The sequence below is a fragment of the Bos indicus x Bos taurus genome, chromosome 12 (genome assembly GCF_003369695.1).
Source record: "Bos indicus x Bos taurus breed Angus x Brahman F1 hybrid chromosome 12, Bos_hybrid_MaternalHap_v2.0, whole genome shotgun sequence".
Taxonomy (NCBI): domain Eukaryota; kingdom Metazoa; phylum Chordata; class Mammalia; order Artiodactyla; family Bovidae; genus Bos; species Bos indicus x Bos taurus.
Genome location: NC_040087.1, coordinates 14,903,354 through 14,922,195, shown reverse-complemented (window position 1 = coordinate 14,922,195; position 18,842 = coordinate 14,903,354). Strand labels below are relative to the sequence as shown.

At 44.9% G+C, this 18,842-nt stretch overlaps 1 non-coding gene across 1 annotated transcript; it reads left to right on the top strand.

Moving 5' to 3' along the window:
- Nucleotides 1-12,508: 12,508 nt before the first annotated feature.
- Nucleotides 12,509-12,580, top strand: TRNAE-UUC. Its single transcript has one exon. It is a non-coding gene; the product is annotated as a tRNA-Glu (tRNA).
- The last annotated feature ends 6,262 nt before the right edge of the window (nt 12,581-18,842 follow it).

Here is an 18,842-nt window from a genome sequence, read left to right as displayed (position 1 = left end):
CTCATTTTTTTTTTGTCCCTTTTCACTGGCCTATGGCCTTATATCTTGAGTGAAGTAAGTCACCTCATGTTAAGAGTTGACTCACTGGAAAAGACCCTGATGCTGGGAGGGATTGGGGGCAGGAGGAGGAGGAGATGACAGAGGATGAGATGGCTGGATGGCATCACTGACTTGATGGACATGAGTTTGGGTGAACTCTGGGAGTTGGTGATGGACAGGGAGGCCTGGCGTGCTGCGATTCATGGGGTCACAAAGAGTTGGACAAGACTGAGCAACTGAACTGAAGTCATATATCATTATCTTGTTTGAGAGTTTCTGAGACATGTAAAATTACCTACAATAGACCAATCAATGTTATTGGCAGATGAACTGCATAAATCCCAGGATATGGAAGAATTTAAAGATAGGAAAATTCTTAAAAATTCTGTTGCTTGAAAATAAATCTAGGATTACATTTATGGTTTCAACTCTGGAAATATTTTTTTTAGTTTTTGTTTTTAGACATCGTCTCAATTCTTCCCATATTTATTTGTGTGTTTAAAACACTGCCAAATCACTGTGAAAGAAATCTATTTCCTTACAGAAGCAGGAAAAAGAAAAAACTGATTTAGATCCATACTTGTGTTACTAGGCTGGGCACTTTTCTTTTGAATATTTTGGAATGTTGGGGACGTTTTCAAGAAATAGTTTTTTGACCACAACTAAGGTAACAATGTTTGAATTTGGTAAGCGCCTATTAGATCTCATGTGGTTTTTGGTGGGTATGATGATGAGACAGACAAGGAGACATTCATCAAAAAGCATCAGAAGAAGCTCTCTGAAAGGTACTGTTTTAAAATCAAAGAGCTGAGAAGATAGAAGATACGAATCAAATTACGTACTGAGTTTGGCTTGTAGAGTTTGTGATACTTACTGCCCTTAATCACCTAGCAAGGAAAAGTGGCATATGAAGATTAATTGCTCACCATGTCAGATGCTGAATGACTTTGATGTCGACCAGTGGCTCCCACATCAGGCTGATCACCTGAATACAGGTTCCCACCCTGAGATTCTGGGTTTTGTAGATATGGGAATGTAGCCTAGGAATATTTTAACAAGTTCCTCAGATGATTTGGATGATTGGACAGGTTTGAAAATATCTCATGCAGACCTTTCTGTGTTTTAGAAGCCCCTGCAGGATGTCTTGCTTGTTCCAATACAGATTGCTGGATCCACCTCCCAAGTTTCTGACTCACAGGTCTTTGGTGGGTCCTGTGTGTGCGTGAGTTGCTCAGTCATGTCCGACTCTTTACAACCCCATGGACTGTAGTCTGCCAGGCTCCTTTGTCCATGGGATTCTCCAGGCAAGAATATCGGAGTGGGTTTCCATTCCCTTCTCCAAGGGATAATACCAACCTGGGGATCAGACTCGGGTCTCCCTCATTGCAGGCAGTTTCTTTGCCATCTGAGCCACCAGGGAAACCCGTTGGTGGGTCCTGAGGATTTGCAGTTCTAATAAGTTCCCAGGAGCTGCTGCTGCTAGTGGCCCAGGGACCACACTTTGAGTACCACTGACAGACTACTCCCCAGGGCTCCCCAGTCCCCGACTGGTCAAACTCAACAAGGAAACAACAAATTGAGTTCTGTGGCAAGGTTCTCAGTTTGTGTTCTACTTGGTCATTTGTATCCTTTTGTGTGAGTGTTAACTGATGAAACTTTGTCTCCATGAAAACTTTTGTGTTTTGTTTGGTTTTTGGCCAGGCTGTGGAATCTTAGTTCCCCCACCAGGGATCGAACCCACACCCCCTGCAGTGGAAGCACAGAGTCATAACCACTGAACTGCCAGGGAACTCCCTCTGTGGAAAGTTCTGAGTGGAAAGAAGGTGATGTTTGTTGGCTAGGATGGCTTGGTAGTAGAATGGAATGTGTGGCTCTGGGCTAAATTCCCCATTTTTGACCTTGGTTTTATTGTGACCTTCGGCCCCTGATCTCTCTGCTCTCCAGCCATGCTTCCTCCTGCCAGGAGGCCTTTACTCCTCTCCATGCCTGGAAAGTTCTTCCCTTTCTCCTATCATCGTATTATTGCTTGCTTTGACTTGGATCTCTGCTCAGCCCTCACTTCCTCAGGAAAGCCTTCCCTGGCCTCCCCAAGTAGGTCAAGTCCTCCTTTTTCACATACTCACACCATGTACCTGCCTTTCTCAGCATTGCCAAAGTTGTGGTTTTATATTTACTTGTGTGATTGATTTGTACCTCTCCACTAGACTGTAAGCTCTGGGACTTACACTGTAAAAAATTTTTTTAAAAATCCATTTGTGTTTCCTATTGTGTTCCAGCTGCAAACACTATGCGTGGTGTGTAGGAGCTGAATGAATGACAATGAATGGTTACATTATACAGAGAGGCAAAGGCAGGGTGGGCATTTCAAAATAGGCTGCATTCCTGCCTTGGGTTTCTAGAAGATACCCTGTTTTAACAAATTCTTTATTTTGCACAATGTGCTGAGTTTCTGATACTTGCCAGAGTCATGACGGTACAACTACTATTTATCAAATGCTTCCTGTATATGTCAGGCATCAGCTATGATCTCACACTTGACATTGATCTAGGAGGTCAAGAATCTTAGTCTATTACTATCTAGGGCATTACTTTCCTCTAAGGAAATGGCAACCACTCCAATATTCTTGCCTGGAGAATCCCATGGACCAAGGAGCCTGGGGGGCTACAGTCTATGGGGTCGCAAAAAGAGTAGGACATGACTGAGCGACTAAACAACAAGATTCTAAAAGCCAAAGTGTACTGGAAAGATATCTATAGACAGAAGATGGATTTCCTTAGCTCTATATTAAGGATAAACAGCAGAATTTTTTAACAGAAACAGAAACAGAAAGCAACTTCATGCTCAAACTAAATCTCTAAGGTGGTCTTTGAGGATGGGTGGTTTCCAGCTACAGTAGTCCCTCCTTTTCCACTTTCTGTGGTTTTGGTTACCTGTGGTCAACTGCAGTCCAAAAATATTAAATGAAAATTCTAGAAATAAACAATTCATATGTTTTAAGTTGTGCGCTACTCTGAGCAGCATGAAGTCCCACACCGTCCTACTCTGTCCTGCCTAGGACAGGACCCTCACATCACCACAAGAAGGAGGGCAAGTACAGGACAATATGATACTGTGAGAGAGGCCAAGTTCATATAACTTATTACAGTATGTTGTTAAGATTGTTATATTTTATTATTTAGTTACTGATGCTAATCTCTTACTGTCCCTAATTTATAAATTAAACTTCATCATGGGTATGTGTATATAGGAAAAAACAGTATTTATAAGGTTGGGTACTATCCATGCTTTCTGGTGTCCACTGGGGATCTTGGAACATAACCCCCAGGGATAAGTGAGGGCTACTTTACTTACAAATAATGACTGTCCCCTCTATATAGTTAAATCATATAATGGGTAACATTTGGACAGTGTAATCACTTTCTAGGGACAGGATGGTTTAGTTACTGGTCAGAAAAGACTTGACTAACATTTATTCAAATTACTTCCATGCTAATGAGAAAAGAGATTGATATCCTGTAATTTAGAAAATTTAATTTAGAAGCTGAAACTCCAGTTTTTTGGTCATCTGATGCGACCAGCTGACTCACTGGAAAAGTCCCTGACGCTGGGAAAAATTGAGGGCAGGAGAAGAGGGCGTCAGAGGATGAGATGGCTGGATGGCATCACTGATGCAATGGACATGAACTTGGGCAAACTTCAGGAGACAGTTAGGGACAGGGAGGCCTGGCGTGCTGCAGTCCATGAGGTGGCAAAGAGTTGGACATGATTGGGCAACTGAATAGCAACAACTTAGAAAAATCTAGATTCAGAGAGGCTGAATGGCACTAAAGAAGAAAGGGGAACCCTGGTCCAAAGACTCGACTATTCTAGGTCCTGATAGATCACTGGTGTGGAAACATAAGCAGTTCAGTTACCCAGCTGATTGTCCTTGCTCTGTGCTCACATGCAAGCTTCAGTAAATGTTGGGAGACCATTCTCCTAGGGCCTCTTGTGCTTCCTTTTTCAAGGATCTTTCAATAGCAGCCAGCCTTGAAAAGAGATGTTTCTCTAAAGCATGGGGCAGACGTGCTTACTGCACATTATAAAAATATCTAGGTTCCCTAAACTCATTGTCCCTCTGACTCAACCCACTGCTTGTACAGGCGTTGCCTGGCCCTGTTGTCAGTGCCTCGTGAGAACTGGGGCTTGAAAAAATAATGGGAATGCTGACACTTGGTTGTAGTGTTGCCATGAGCAGAAAGCCCTTTCTCTCCAACCCAGGAGTTTGGGGCTTCCGGCACCCATGAAACCTGGCCAGGCTAACTTGTGGTCATGCTGGCTCAGAGGTCCTTTTCCCCATGGAAGTGATAAAAGGAACTGATTTGCTTTTATTTTCTGACGTAGTTCTGATTCTTTCAAGTTGAGGGCCAGTCCCTGGCCTTGAAGGAGCACGAATTAACAGATAAATAAGGACCTCTTGGAAGATAGCAACCAGCATTTGTGTTCTTAAAGAAGTGTTGACATAAATCAGACTGAATGAGTTCCTTTATTGGACTTGTATCAGAGTCCACCAGGCTTCCCAAGTGGCACAGTGGTAAAGAATCTGCTGCCAGTGCAAGAGATACAAGAGACGTGGGTTTGATCCCTGGTTCGGGAAGATCCCCTGGAGTAGGAAATGGTGACCTACTCCAGTATTCTTGCCTGCAAAGTTCTATGGACAGAGGAGCCTGGCGGGCTACAGTCCATGGGGTCACAAAGAGTTGGACATGACTGAAGTGACTGAGCACACACATCAGAGTCCATCAGGAGACAGAAACCACAGCAGGTATTTTAGTAGTGAAAGTGAGAAAGAAAGTGAAGTCTCTCAGTCGTGTCTGACTCTGCGACCCCATGGATTGTAGCCTACCAGGCTCCTCTGTCCATGAGATTTCCCAGGCAATGATGGATAGCCATTCTACTGGAGTGGGTTGCCATTCCCTTCTCCAGGGGATCTTCCCAACCCAGGTCTCCCGCATTGCAGGCAGATGCTTTACTGTCTGAGCTTTAGTAGTAAATATAAAAAAAAATGGTTAGCCAGGTATTAGGAAAGAAAAAAGGCAAAGACAGGACATAGGTGCCGTAGAGGTAAGAATTATAGGAAATTCCTGACACTCCCACCTCTGCTGAGGGCATGCTGGCCAATCAGTGCTGGTATCTCTGAGCGAGGAAGGGAGGTGGTGTTGTGTTGGTTCTGGAAATGTTGGAAGCAACTGCTGCTACTGAAACCAGCAGTTGCTGCTAGGATGAATTACAGTGTGGTCATGGGGCTTACCTGGTGGCTCAGACGGTAAAGAATCTGCCTGCAGTGTGGGAGACCCAGGTTCCATCCCTGGGTTGGGAGGATCCCCTGGAGAAGGGAATGGCAACCCACTCCAGTAGATCGGCTACCCATCCTTGCCTGGGAAATTCCATGGACAGAGGAGCCTGGTAGGCTACAGTCCATGGGGTTGAGAGAGTGGGACACCATTGAGCAACTAACACTTTCACTTCTTCCATGGTCACCCTCAGAAACTGGAGGCAGTCTCCCTCTAGCGCCCTCTATTGGCAGAGCCAAACAGGGAGCCTGCTGGAGAGGGTAGCCTGGTTCCAGAGTGATGCCCCAGCATCACAGAGGGGTTTTGTTGTTCAATCTCTCAGTAGTGTTCAACTCTGCAACCCCATAGACTGCATCACACCAGGCTTCCCCGTCCTTCACCATCTCCTGGAGCTTGCTCAAACTGATGTCCATTGGAGTCATTGATGCCAACCAACCATTCTCATCCTCTGTCATCCCTTTTTCCTCTTGCCTTCAGTCTTTCACAGCATCAGGGTCTTTTCTAATGAGTCAGCTCTTTGTATCAGGTGGCCAAAGTACTGGAGCTTCAGCTTCAGCATCAATCTTCCAATGAATATCCAGGATTGATTTCCTTTAGGATTGACTGGTTTGATCTCCTTGCAGTCCAAGGGGACTCTTGAAAGGTCTTCTCCAACACCACAGTTCAAAAGCATCAATTATTTGGCACTCGGCCTTCTTTATGGTCCAACTTTCACATCCATACATGACTACTGGAAAAACCATAGCTTTGATTATACAGACCTTTGTTAGCAAAGTAATGTCTCTGCTTTTTAATATGCTGTCTAGGTTGGTCATAGCTTTTCTTCTAAGGAGCAAGCGTCTTTTAATTTCATGGCTGCAGTCACCATATGCAGTGATTTTGGAGCCCAAGAAAATAAAGTCTGTCACTGTTTCCATCGTTTCCCCATCTATTTGCCATAAAGTTATGGGACCGGATGCCATGATCTTAGTTTTCTGAATGCTGAGTTTTGAGCGGAGGAGAGAGAACTAGCACAGGGATTTTAAAAGCCTGTTTGACTAGTGGTTAGGTGGGGGGAGGAGGGGACGATTCATTTCCTGGGGACATCTGGGCAGTTGCCTCAGGAGTCTCCAGCATTACCTTGAACTTAATATTTTTCTCTAGGTCAGGGAAGGGAGCAGCCAAGGACAGCTGACTTGGAACTCCTGTATTATTACTTGGCAGCATGGGCCTATTTTGCGGCGTACATTAGGTGGAGGCAGGAGGAAACATATTCAGATGATCCAAGGAGATAAACCCATTGCAACTTTATTAGATTATATACGGTTTTATGGCCTTGTCACAAAGCTTGTGTAAATTCCCATGTCTGACCCACACCCTGATAATGACCGATATCTTTTAAGCTAGAACACCACAGATGTTTGATTATATCTCACCCTTAACTTGTGAGCCACATGAGTTCATTGTCTATGAGCTGATTTTATAACCTGTGAAGCATGATGTAAATGAGAAGTGGTTTTATTATTTGTATGCTTCCTGGTCCTTAACTGAGTTCCACAGAAGTGATGAATTTTTGTACCCAAGGGAGGATTTCAGAGGAGATAGAGAGAATCAAGAGCAAAGGCTCCGAATTTACAAAATTAACAGCAGTTTTATACTTTTAAGATTTGGTGTTTACAAATTATGGCCCCCCTGACCGTTCTTTTAGAAGCCAGAATTTGGATCCAGGTAAGTTGGGTAAATATCTCAGTAGAGAGCTCTGGTCCCCGAATTGCCACTTGTAAAGCAGCCGTGGCTGGGGCTCCACAGCGCTCCAGTGGTTACGAATCTGCATTTCTAGTTCAGGGGCTCGGGTTGGATCCCGGATCGGGGAACTACGATCCCACCTGCTCTGCAGTGTGGCCAAAATAAATAAATAAATAAATAAAATAAAAATAGAATAAAACAGCAGTGACTGACTTGGACCATGTATTTGGAAGTTTCCAATAATAGACTTTTTTTTTTCAGAATCCATTTATATTAATTGAATTTATTTATAGTTTGGTACCATGAACTGGATAAAAGCTCATAGCATACCAATCTTGCATGGTAGATAACTAAATTTTAAGGTATTCCAGGAGTCAATCTAGATCTAGGTAAGGAGTACTGTCATATGAGATGCTGTTACACCAGCCTTTATTATACTTAACCAGTATATTTTGTTTGGATTGTGAATGTGGAAGGCTTATTTCATTCTAATCATTGCCATGTGACCTTTAGATTAGTAGTTATCATAAGTGAGAATTTAATCGGTATCTGAATAAATAAATATATATATAAAAAATAACTTTGGGTTTCCCAGATGGTGCTAGTGGTAAAGAACCCGCTGGCCAATGCAGGATATGTAAGAGACGCAGGTTCGATCCCTGAGTTGGGAAGATCTCCTGGAGGAGGGCATGGCAGCCCACTCCAGTATTCTTGCCTGGAGAATTCCATGGACAGAGGAGCCTGGTGGGCTACAGTTCATAGCCGGCCAGGGGTCACAAAGAGTTAGATATGACTGAAGCGACTTAGCATAGCACAGCAGAACTTGTAGTCAGTTGCTTTGCCCCTTGGGTGCTGGGTTGAAACCAAGACTATTCCCCTGGGATTGAGTGATGGGTTGATTACTAAATGAATGAATGAATCAGGTAGGTGACCACTTAAACATTTGCTGAGTGTGGCTGATGTGGCAGGAAGGATACCACGCTGTGGAGGTATTTACCTGTATTACCTGTAAATACCTGTATTACAGGTATTTACCTGTCTGAGGGAGCTGCTTCTTGCCAAGCGCTGTGCCAAGAATCTGGGGAGACAACAGAGTGAGACCCAGACTGTGCCATCAGGAGCTTAACATCTGCCCTGGAGAGAGAGGCGGGGAAATTCATCCAGTCCACAGACTGAGGGGGTGGGCCCACAGAACAAGACCTAACCCAGTTTCGGGGGCTCAAGGGTACTTGTCCTGAGTCCTAGCATGAGTAGGAGATACTAGACTTGGGGTGGAGGTGAAGGGCAGGGTTATATAACCTAAAAAAAGCCCCGAGGAAGCTCTGTTATCCCAGTGGCCTCCTGAGTTCAAGTCCACTTTTAGAAACTGAACCAAGTGTTAGGCCATGAAGATTAACTCACCCCAATTGGTCAGCATGGGCAGGTGCTGTTACCCAAAAGAGCTTTGAGGTTAACTTAATGCCCTAGGCTGGGTCTGTGCCCGCCAGAGCTCTGCTTGGGAGAGTGGAACTTAATTGGCATTTATTTTCGATGCCCTTATAAAGGGTGACTCCTGGGCCCGCTGAAATGGAAACCATCTGAGCTCCTAAATGACTGGCAGGCAGGGGACCTGAATTGCACTCTCCGCTTTGGTTAATCTAGATGCCCGGCAAGTAGAATGTATTTGGGGCTTTTTTCCAGGATCAAATGTATCAAATGGTGGATGAAATGAGAGAGCTGCCCAGTGAGAGTCAGCCTTAGATGCATGGGAACAGGAATAGCGGTTCCTTCTGTCAACAAGGAGGCTTTTTTGTGTGTGTGTGTGTCTGGAACTAAAGAAATTCAGCTCACTTACTGGTCTGGCTAAACTTCAAAAATGTGTGTTTTTTCCCTTCTCCCAGGAACATTTTGTTCATACTGTTGGTTAAAAGGAGGCAGCTTTCACACAGAAGTACAGCAGGAAGTATTTAAGTTAGATAAAAGGAAGGACTCTTGGCAAAAGGAGTGACTGTGGGACTAGGTTCCCAGGGGGATTATGGAATCTGATTTTTATTCATGGGCTTTCCTATTAAATAACTTAAATAATAAGGGTGGCTAGGCATAAGCCTATGTCACCATTTTTTAGAGGCCTGTGCTTTGAGATTCAGAGGAAATGAACCCACAGCCCTGAGGTGGCTTTATGGGGGTTGAGCTGGCCTTGGAGTTGGGGTCAGATGTGGGAAGACGAGTAGGGAAGGTGCAGAGTGAAAGGGAACAAAGAGATCAGGGCAGGACATCACGAGGGGCAAGTGGGACAGAGAAAGCAGGGTGACCGGCACGTGACTGCTGAAGAGCAGGCATGAGAGGATAATATTAGCAGGTTATGTGAGGGCTGGGTTATAGAAAGCTGGGAAGGTTTGGGCAGGGAATTTATAGATTTTACTCAACAGGGGACTGGGCCTTCCCTGGTGGTTGAGTGGTAAAGAATCTGCCTGCCAATGCAGGAGACTCGAGTTCGACCCCAAGGCTGGGAAGATCTCCTGAAGACAAACGACAACCCACTCCAGTGTTCCTGCCTGAGAAATCCCATGGACAGAGCAGCCTGGCAGGTTACAGTCCATAGGGTCCCAAACAGTTGGACATGACTTAGCAACTAAACAACAAAAATGACAACTAGGGGTCATTTTTTCTCCCCCCAGGTTTTTCAGCAGGAAAAGGAAATGATGGAAATTGTGCTTCAGAGGTCATGGCCTTTTAGAGGTTGAAGGGAACTTGGGGTCACGTAAGGGTTTCTCAAGCTCTAGTGGCATCTGAGTCATTTGGGAGGAGCGGGGGTGGTGTGCTTGTTAAAATTCAGACTCCCAGGCCCTGCTCCTAGAAGCTCTCATTCGGGAGCTCTGGGTGGGGTCGGGAATCTGCAGTTAAACAAAGGCAGTGGTGCTCCTGGTGTCACAGATGTAAGACCTACACTGGGCGGCCACTGCCAGCCTTCTGGGAGACACCGTCCTAGGCGTCCACGAAAGGAAGCCTCCGGTGAACTCATAGAGAACCACTGAGAAAAGAGCCCTAAAACCTAAAGAGCCCTAAGAGCCCTAAAAGAGCGAAAAAGAGTTCAGGCCCAGAAAGCAAGAAGCTGACTTTTGGTGGCAGCAGGCCAGTAGGAAGTTTCAGTCTCCCTTTCTCATGCTCTCCACACACTCCAATCTTGGAGGGCCTTGAAGCACTGATGGGGGGAAGGCCGAAGAAAGAAATGAGAAACAGAACACACCCTCTTTCCTGGACAAACAGATCCTAAGCCCAGAGTCCATTTAACCAGCTCACTATTCTTAAATCAGTACAGCAGCTCTCCAAGGTAATAAGCCCTGCCTTGGAGCATCCGCCTATTTCTTTGGTGTAAATATTCTCCACCACCATAGCCATCTACCAATGTGATGTCAGGAATACAGGGTTAGAAAGAGAAGCTAAAATAAGATCTTGTGAGCTGGCAGGAGCCTAATCCAGTTCATCACTGTTCCTAACCTGAAGTCCTGCCCAAGCTGGGGTGGTGGGAAAGAACTATCTAGAATGAGGCGAGTTGCTAAACAGTATATTGTCCTGAACTGTGCTTTATTGTTTAAAGTGACCACAGGGGAACCTCCCTGTTAGTCCAGGGCTAAGATTGCTGCTCTACCCCAGCCAGGGCCAAGGTTGGCTCCCTGGTCAGGGAACTAGATCTCACATGTGGGAGACAGACATATAAATAAATATAAAAATAGTAAAAAAAAAATAAAGTGACCATAGGGATTTTGGTAACTACTCAAGTTCTCATCCAATGACTAGGGGAAAACTGAACAAATTTCAGATTGAGGATAGTTTAAGAGGCCAGAGAAATTTACGGTTTGGTTATATCCTAAGGATGGTGCCTGTCTTATGGATTACTAGGGGAACTTTTATCTTTAAAACTGGTAAGATACTTTTCCAAAAGAATTACCACGTGGAAATACAAAATTGAAAGGTACATGTGAACTCTCAAACCTCAGATTGAGAACCACAGATGCGGGATGTTCGGTAGTTGATGAGGTTTGTTTTGGAGATTTTTCTTTACTGTTCCGAAACAGATGTCCGCCAGAGGAAGGCAGCTGTCTCACTGATTGCAAAACAAACAAGTGAAATTGTTCAAAGATACAAAAAATGGTACAGGAAGAACCCCCAAGACGTGCACGAGACCTGCCACATAGGAATACTATGAACGAGCAAACAGACTTGAACGTGCAAAGAGTTGGACACGACTGAGCGACTGAACTGAACTGAACTGAACACACACAGTAGGTTTGCAGCCAGTAGGTTGTGACTTTCCTTCGGCGCCTCATTGCATTTCCGTGGTGTTGGATGTTGACTCCCTCTGAGGGAGCATCCTCCGTGTTAATAAATCTAAGAATCATTTCTATTTCCCCTCTGACGAATGTCACAAGGGAAGCCTTAGGCAGCCTCAATGAAGGGGAGAGCGAAAACCTTCTAAGACCCTTTGGCAGGTGGGGGATGAGGAGGAAGTAAATGAGAACCAGAACCAGCTTTAAGTTGGGCTCCAAAAGTGTCGGGCGCTCGTGCAAACAACTTCTGGGTAGTTGAAGCCGCCTCGAGAACACCAGGACCGCAGCTCTCCCACGCGGGCTTCCTCATCCCGAGGCTGATGGAGGAAGAAAAACTGCACCCGGCGAGATGCTGCCGAGACCCGGCGGGGAGACCGCGGGGACCCTCCATCCTTCATGCCTGCTTGCAACGAGGGACTTTCTCCGGTTTTAAAAACTACGTTCACAAGCCACCACCTTGCACTTTCAACGGCACAAATAGACCTGGAATGTTCCAGGCAGCCCCGTGTCCTGTATCTTGAGAGGGGAAATTTCTGGGACGGGATGGGGCCTGAGTGCGGCCCTGCACGGCGCGGAGGGGAGAAAGGCAGACCCCCGGGTGCCGGGGACACTCGGGCTCGGCGGGCCAGGGGACGCAGCTCCGGCGCTTCCCCGGGCGCGCGGGCATGCCCGGAGCTCGGCGAGCAGGGCCAGAGGGCGGGCGGCACCAAGGCGCGTCGGCGGCGCTCCGGACGGCTGCCTCGCAGGGGCCCCGGCGTCCAGCACACGCCGGCCTCTGTGGAAGCGATTTTACGTCTTCACCCAAAGCAGTGCCAGCCTTCTGGTACTCTGCCGGCTTCTCCTGAGGAATTATGAATAATGACTCATCAATCTAGAATCTACACAGGCGAAGACGCGGTGTCTAGAATCAGGAGACCGGATGAGATCACAAAGGACGCGAACGTGCACAGAAGAGATCCGAGCGCCGAGGGCTGGGGCGCCGGCCGTAAAGCAGCTCCGCATGCGCAGAAATAGGTCTGCCAGCGGATGTCGGAAGAGGCGGGGCGGGAGGAAGCTGAGACTGAAGACTCAATTTGTCTAGGTTTGCACCAATACTCGTCGTCTCCCACATGGTCTAGCGGTTAGGATTCCTGGTTTTCACCCAGGCGGCCCGGGTTCGACTCCCGGTGTGGGAACGCCACCACATTTTTGGACAGAAAACGAAAATAATTCAAACACCCCTAACCTAGGGGAACACTGGTGTTTTTAGAAAGAGCTATAACCCCATTTCAGAGCACCCAGAGGAAACTGAAGCTGAAGAGAATCGAGGTCTACCCTAGAGTGAATGGTCGTGCAGCCCACTCAAAGCCGGTCGACCGGCAGGAGCAAACGGAAAGGAAGTAACTCGAAAGAGTGCCAAGTTTGCTTTTGAAATAAGTCTTTAAATCCGAGGAGCAGGGAGTCAGCTGGTCCTATGCTAAGATAGATCTTTCAGTTGGTTTTCCTGCGTAATTTTTCCTTGTACCGTGAATATGGAACACATGATCAAAAAGTGCTCTTCTTTGGGAAAAAAAAAAAAAAAAAGACACATTGTAAGACATTATAGGCTTTTAAGTTGCCTAAAGCCATTCCTTTGAGAAGGACAGCAGGATTTTCAGAAAAGTCACATTATTGAGGGCACAGTAGTTCAGAGTACAGTCTACTGTGTTTTGTGATTCAAAAGCTCACTGAAGCAGTTATCGTGGGGGGGAGAAGGGGAGGAAGGAAAATAGAAAATTATATTATTACACATATTGAGGAGTGAGGCAATGGCAAAAAATAACACTTTCTTCTCACGCCCTGTTTGACACATTCTGTTGTAAAAAACTTCAGGAATTCATGATACACTCAATAAGCTCTCTAGAGTTAGAAATGTTAGTACTGATGTGTGACAAGACAGTTTCCAACTGTTACCCAAATAAGTGCATCTTCTGCTGTAATCGTTTATCTTGCTTGCTTCTCCAAACATTTGCTGCTAGGAAAAACCTCCAGGCATTTAGAAGCCACACTTCTGTCCCACTGGTGTTGAACTCTTTGAAGCTTCCCCAATTTGTTCTTAGACTACCATTAACCCTGAGAAACGACTGTGAAAAAGACTTGGCATCCACATAACTTTGTTTGAGATTTGCTCTCTTTTTAAAGTCCTTTGGGATTTTAAGGGGACACAAAAATATCACTTTCAATGAGAAACATACTAGGCTAAATATATGCTTATTCAAAATTTCTAATAAAAAGCCTGGAGGAGAAATTGATCATCAGCAGGTGAGCTGCATTTATTAAATCGAGTAGGACAGAACAGATAGGAAAATATAAAACCCTGTAATAATAACAACTATTTATTGAGCACGTACCATGAACTTGGATAAATGTTTTATATACTTTTTTTCAATTTAATCCTTATTTTGTTATCAGATAATATTATTATGTCTGTATCAACCAGGGGCCCAGTAGGAAACTGATGACATTCTTAACAGAGTTTAATAAAGGGACTACTTATGTTTTGTTGAGGTTCTAGAAAAGCAATAAGGAATAATGCCGTCTCCAGGGCTCCTCAATCTAAAATGAGCAAGGGGAGGGAGGATGGCTGCCAAGGAGGAGCTGTGGTTTCTGTTTGTCTTAAAACTTGCTTTCTTATGGCAAGTGAGTTCCATTCACATGAAGACTGTTAAATCCACTCATCCCATGAATCATTCATTTTCCATAAAATAGATCTGTGGCCTCACAGATTTGACAAAAGCATCCTTTGGATGAATATGATACTTAAGAGACACAGAGCATAGTAGATGCCTCTATAAACATGTACTTAATTAAATGAAAACAGCTTAACTTTGTGGGGAAATATTTGCTTGAGTTTTATTTGCCATTTTTATAACTTTGTATTTTTTGCAAAACATTTTGCCATAGTTTTCATTAATCATCTTCCTTATTAGTCTTTATATTCATAGACTATTGTGAGCTACAAATGCCCTTTGCAATCATTTAATGGAGCCTTTCATTTTACCCATGAAGCACTGGGTCCTGGATCTTATGCTTCGAATTCCCCAGGTTTGGTTTTTAATTTATCTTTAAAATATTTATTGATTAAAAAACAAAATATTTATTTACTTATGGCTGCACTGGGTCTTCCTGACGCGCACAAGGTTTCTCCAGTTGAGGTGGGCGGACTTCTCATTGCAATAGCTTCTCTTGTCGCAGAGAACGGTCTCTAGATGTGCGGGCTTCAGTAGGTGCAGCGTGAGGGCTCAGAAGTTGTGGCTCATGGGCTCAGTTATTTGCGGCGCAGGGGCTCAGTTGTTTCCTGGTATGCCAGGGTCCAGCCCCGGCTGATCCAGGGTATTCGAAGGAGAGACGGCGTAGGCGAGGATCAGGAAACAACTGCTTAATTAAACGTTAATTAAGGATATAAAGAGTAATAGAATGAGGATAGCTCAGTAGGAAAATTCAGTGGGGAAAAGAGGCTGAGTAGCTTGGTTTACACGGGAGACCAATAAAACTTCAAGACAAGAAGTTTGCACCACTTACGTAGGCTGCAGGCATCCTTCCGTTCTCCCGAAGGAGAGGAGACACTGAGGCCTCCCCGGTCGGATCTTAGAAGCCCAGGCATAATTAGTAAGCATGGTGGGTTCTGTGCTCCAGATGGAGACTCAGCCAGAGTGAGAGAGAGTGCGACATGGGGAGACCAAGTTTCGGTGAACAAGGCTCGCACTTTATTTTCCAAAGTAGTTTTTATACCTTAAGTTATGCATAGAGGATAATGGGGGAAGGGGTAGAGTCATGCAAGGACAGCAGTTCCTGATCCTAATCGAAGCCAGACTTTCAAACTTATCATATGCAAAAGTTCAGGTGATTTACATCATCTTCTGGCCAGGAGGCCTGTTAACTTTTTAAGAAACTTATTTTTCTCTAAAGGTGATTATTCCAAAGTCAGGAGCCACCCTCCAAAAGCATTAGATAAAGTTGCATTCCTATAGGGCAAAGGTATGGTGGGCTCAATCAAGAAAAGAATTAACTCAAGGGTCCAAGGTTACAAACATTAAAGCTACTACTTACACCAATTATATTAATCAATACACTGCCAGGGACACAGCAGGTAAGGGATACAGAGACTTAGCAGCAAATATTGGCCCAACAAGTGAAAAACCCTTCACCAATACAATTTCTAATCAATCTTTTAACTGCTCAAAGGACTCTGTATTTAGACACTTTAGAACATCTCATGCCTCTCACAGTTGGGAGGCTCTGAGCAATCACATGTGGCCGGAAAAACCTATTCAGGCAGGCTAGAGGATTTCCAAAGGAGTTTGTAGGTTGAAACACTGTCACACCCAGGAATTATTAACTGGAGCTGTAAGTTAACTCTTTTTTCAGAGAGAGGTATTGGGGGACAGCCCCCCGTAAAGTCAGAGGTGTAGGTGAAAGCACAAAGCAGAAAGTAGGCAGACTCTGGTTTTGGGGGTAGATGCTCGAGAATTTCCAGGGGGACTCCTGAGGCTCCATCCCGCCTTTGCGTATGCCGAGCCTCCTTCCTCATGACCTTTGTCATGGGTGGAGCTCCTCACGCTGGCTCCCGGCAGTGATAGAATTCTAGTTGAGCAGTGATAGAATTCTAGTTGAGCTATTCCAGATCCTGAAAGATGATGCTGTGGAAAGTGCTGCACTCAATATGCAATATGCCGGCTCCCGGCACTGGCATGTGGGATATTCCCTGACTGTGGATCGAACCTGTGTCCTCTGCATTGGCAGGCAGATTCTTAACCCCTGCTCCAGCAGGGAAGTCCTGGGTTTGGATTTTTAGATTATGTATCTCCCTAAATTGAATCTTTCATGGTGTCCTAGACAGACACCACTCCCTCTTGCACCACTGGGTGCAGAGAAGATAAATTTGAAGAATTTGGTTGTATCTTGCTTTTGGTACAGCTGTAACAACACAGTTGTAACATCTTTCTGTTTGAAGTTTTGAGTTATTAAATTTTTTTAATTCACCATATAAACATTTCTAGAGAGTGATGATCTTTGGGACATTTGAATTAGTTGTAGGTTCTCAGTATATGGTCATAAATTTTGGGGGAGTCTGCACAGATATCACTTTATGCCTACTCACATACATAGAGTCACATAGAGTCACATAGATTTGTATGAATGTTCCCTCAGAAATATATGTTACACATAAAAAATGTCCTAACGGATTGCAACATTAACACTTCATATTAATGCAGGAAAAGGAAGGCAAATGTGAATTTTAACTTACCCACGTTGTAAAATTGGAAAAACACTGAATACTTGGAAAATCACCGGAACAAATGATCAAAAAATCAATTTGCAAACACCTAGAAGACCACAGGGAACTGGGTAATCATCCCTCACAGTTTTGTGAAAAACAAAGCTGATCAGATGAATCTAATTTCCTCTTGTCACAGAGTGACAGGCATGGTGGACGGAGGAGCAGTCAAGATAATCTATCCTGATTTAAGAAACCTTGGCATGTTGTACTGTGTTGTACTCATGAAGAAAATGTAGGTAAAACTACTGCTGTCTGGCAGGGACACATTCAAGCTGAAGTTTGGGGCTCAGCTTCATCTATATAGGCAGCTTACCCTCATTCTATGCAGCAATGACTCTATCCTCCTTCCTGAATCTTTTCTGCCTGGATTCCATTAAAAAAAAAAAAAAAGTGTTAATTCAGATTTTCTGTGCAAATGACATCATCTCTCTGTTCCTCAGTTTCCTAGATGGTAAAATTGGGGGTAATAATCAGATCTATTTTATAGGGTTGTGAAGATTAGACGAGATAATGCATATAAAGGGCTCGGTCCAGTTTGGGGCCAATGACCACTGGTTACCATCACCACCATCATCAGTCATCATTATCGTGTTTAGTTCCTCTTTCTCTACTTCTAATCACAATGTTAAGTCTGATCTTTTCTACCTCTTCAGTGATGCCAAGGTATGTTCTTATCTATTTCTCCTGCCACTGTGCTGGGCAGATCGTCTTGTTCCCTGCGCTGTTAAATAAGCACCAAGTTGGTTTCTTTGACCCCCTATCTCATCCAACTTTTCTATCTCACATCCTACTGTGCATTGCAGCACAGAGCTGAGGGTGCTGCTCCTCTGCACATCGGGGCTTTGACCTGCTGTGTGCTCCCAACCTACCTTTACAACCTAAATCCTACCACTTCCCTCCGTGCATCCCAGTTTCCAGTTAACTTCTCAGTGAACCCGGTATCTGGCTTTTGCTCAACATTTCCTCTGCTGAGATGTTCTTGTGCCTTTTCCCTAAATATCTGCATCTTATCCATCCTTTAAGGCTTAATTCTAACGTCCTGCCCTTTGCGGAGCACCCCTTACCTCTCCTGCTGGGAGACTCCTGATGGGAATGTGTTCTCATTCCCCTTAGCATCTTATGTACCTCTCTTCTGATATTAATTCCTTTCTGACTTCAGGTCTTAGCTTAGATGTCATTTTTTCCCTAAGTCTCTGCTGCTTCACTGGCAGTGGGGGAGATGCTTTGCTCTGCATGTTTCTCTCTCAAAGCCCTGGCCACGCACCCCTCTAGAGCGCATGCTCCAAGACCAGTGCCCTGCAAGCAGTAAATACTTAATAAACATGTGTAGAGGGAATGTGTGAGCCAGACAAGAACTGTATTGTCTCAAGGAACATCTTAGGTTCCAAGTTACAGAAAACCACTGGCCGAAGAGAGAATGATTGGGTTATGTAAGCAAACTGTGGGAAGTGGGGTGGTGTGGTTGGCCTCAGGGACAACAAGAACCAGTGTTCCCTCTCTCTGTCTCTCTGGGTGTCAGATTTATTCCACCTATTAGGGACCAGCTATTTCCACATGGCAGGGATCTGGGCACCACCAGCTCCATATTCATTTCTCACAGCTCCTCCAACTAAGAGGGAAGCTCTTGGTTTTCTTAGTTTTTGTTGGAAAGTGCTGGGGAGGAGTGTGGCCTTCCCTGGGCTGTGTATCCTCCTGATGATTGATGTGCATAGGGTATTGTGATTGGCAGCCTTCCCAGGTGGCTCAAAGGGTAAAGAATCTGCCTGAAATGCAGAAGATTCTGGTTCGATCCCTGGATCAGGAAGATCCCCTGGAGAAGGGAATGGCTATCCACTCCAGTATCCTTGCCATGACGGAGGAGCCTGACGGCCTAGTCCACAGGGTCGCAAAGATTAGGACACGACTGAGTGACGAACACTTTCATTAGAACCACATGGTGGAGAGGAAGGACAAACAGGGACTAAAATTAAGCCAGAGAGGGACTTTCCTGGCGGTCCAGTGGTTAAGATTCTGTACTTCCAACGCAGGAGACATGGGTTCGATCCCTGCTCAGGGAGTTAGGATACCACCTGCCACATGGCCAAAAATGAGTTAATTAAAAAAAGAGACAGAGACAAAGCTACGATAAAAAATTAAGC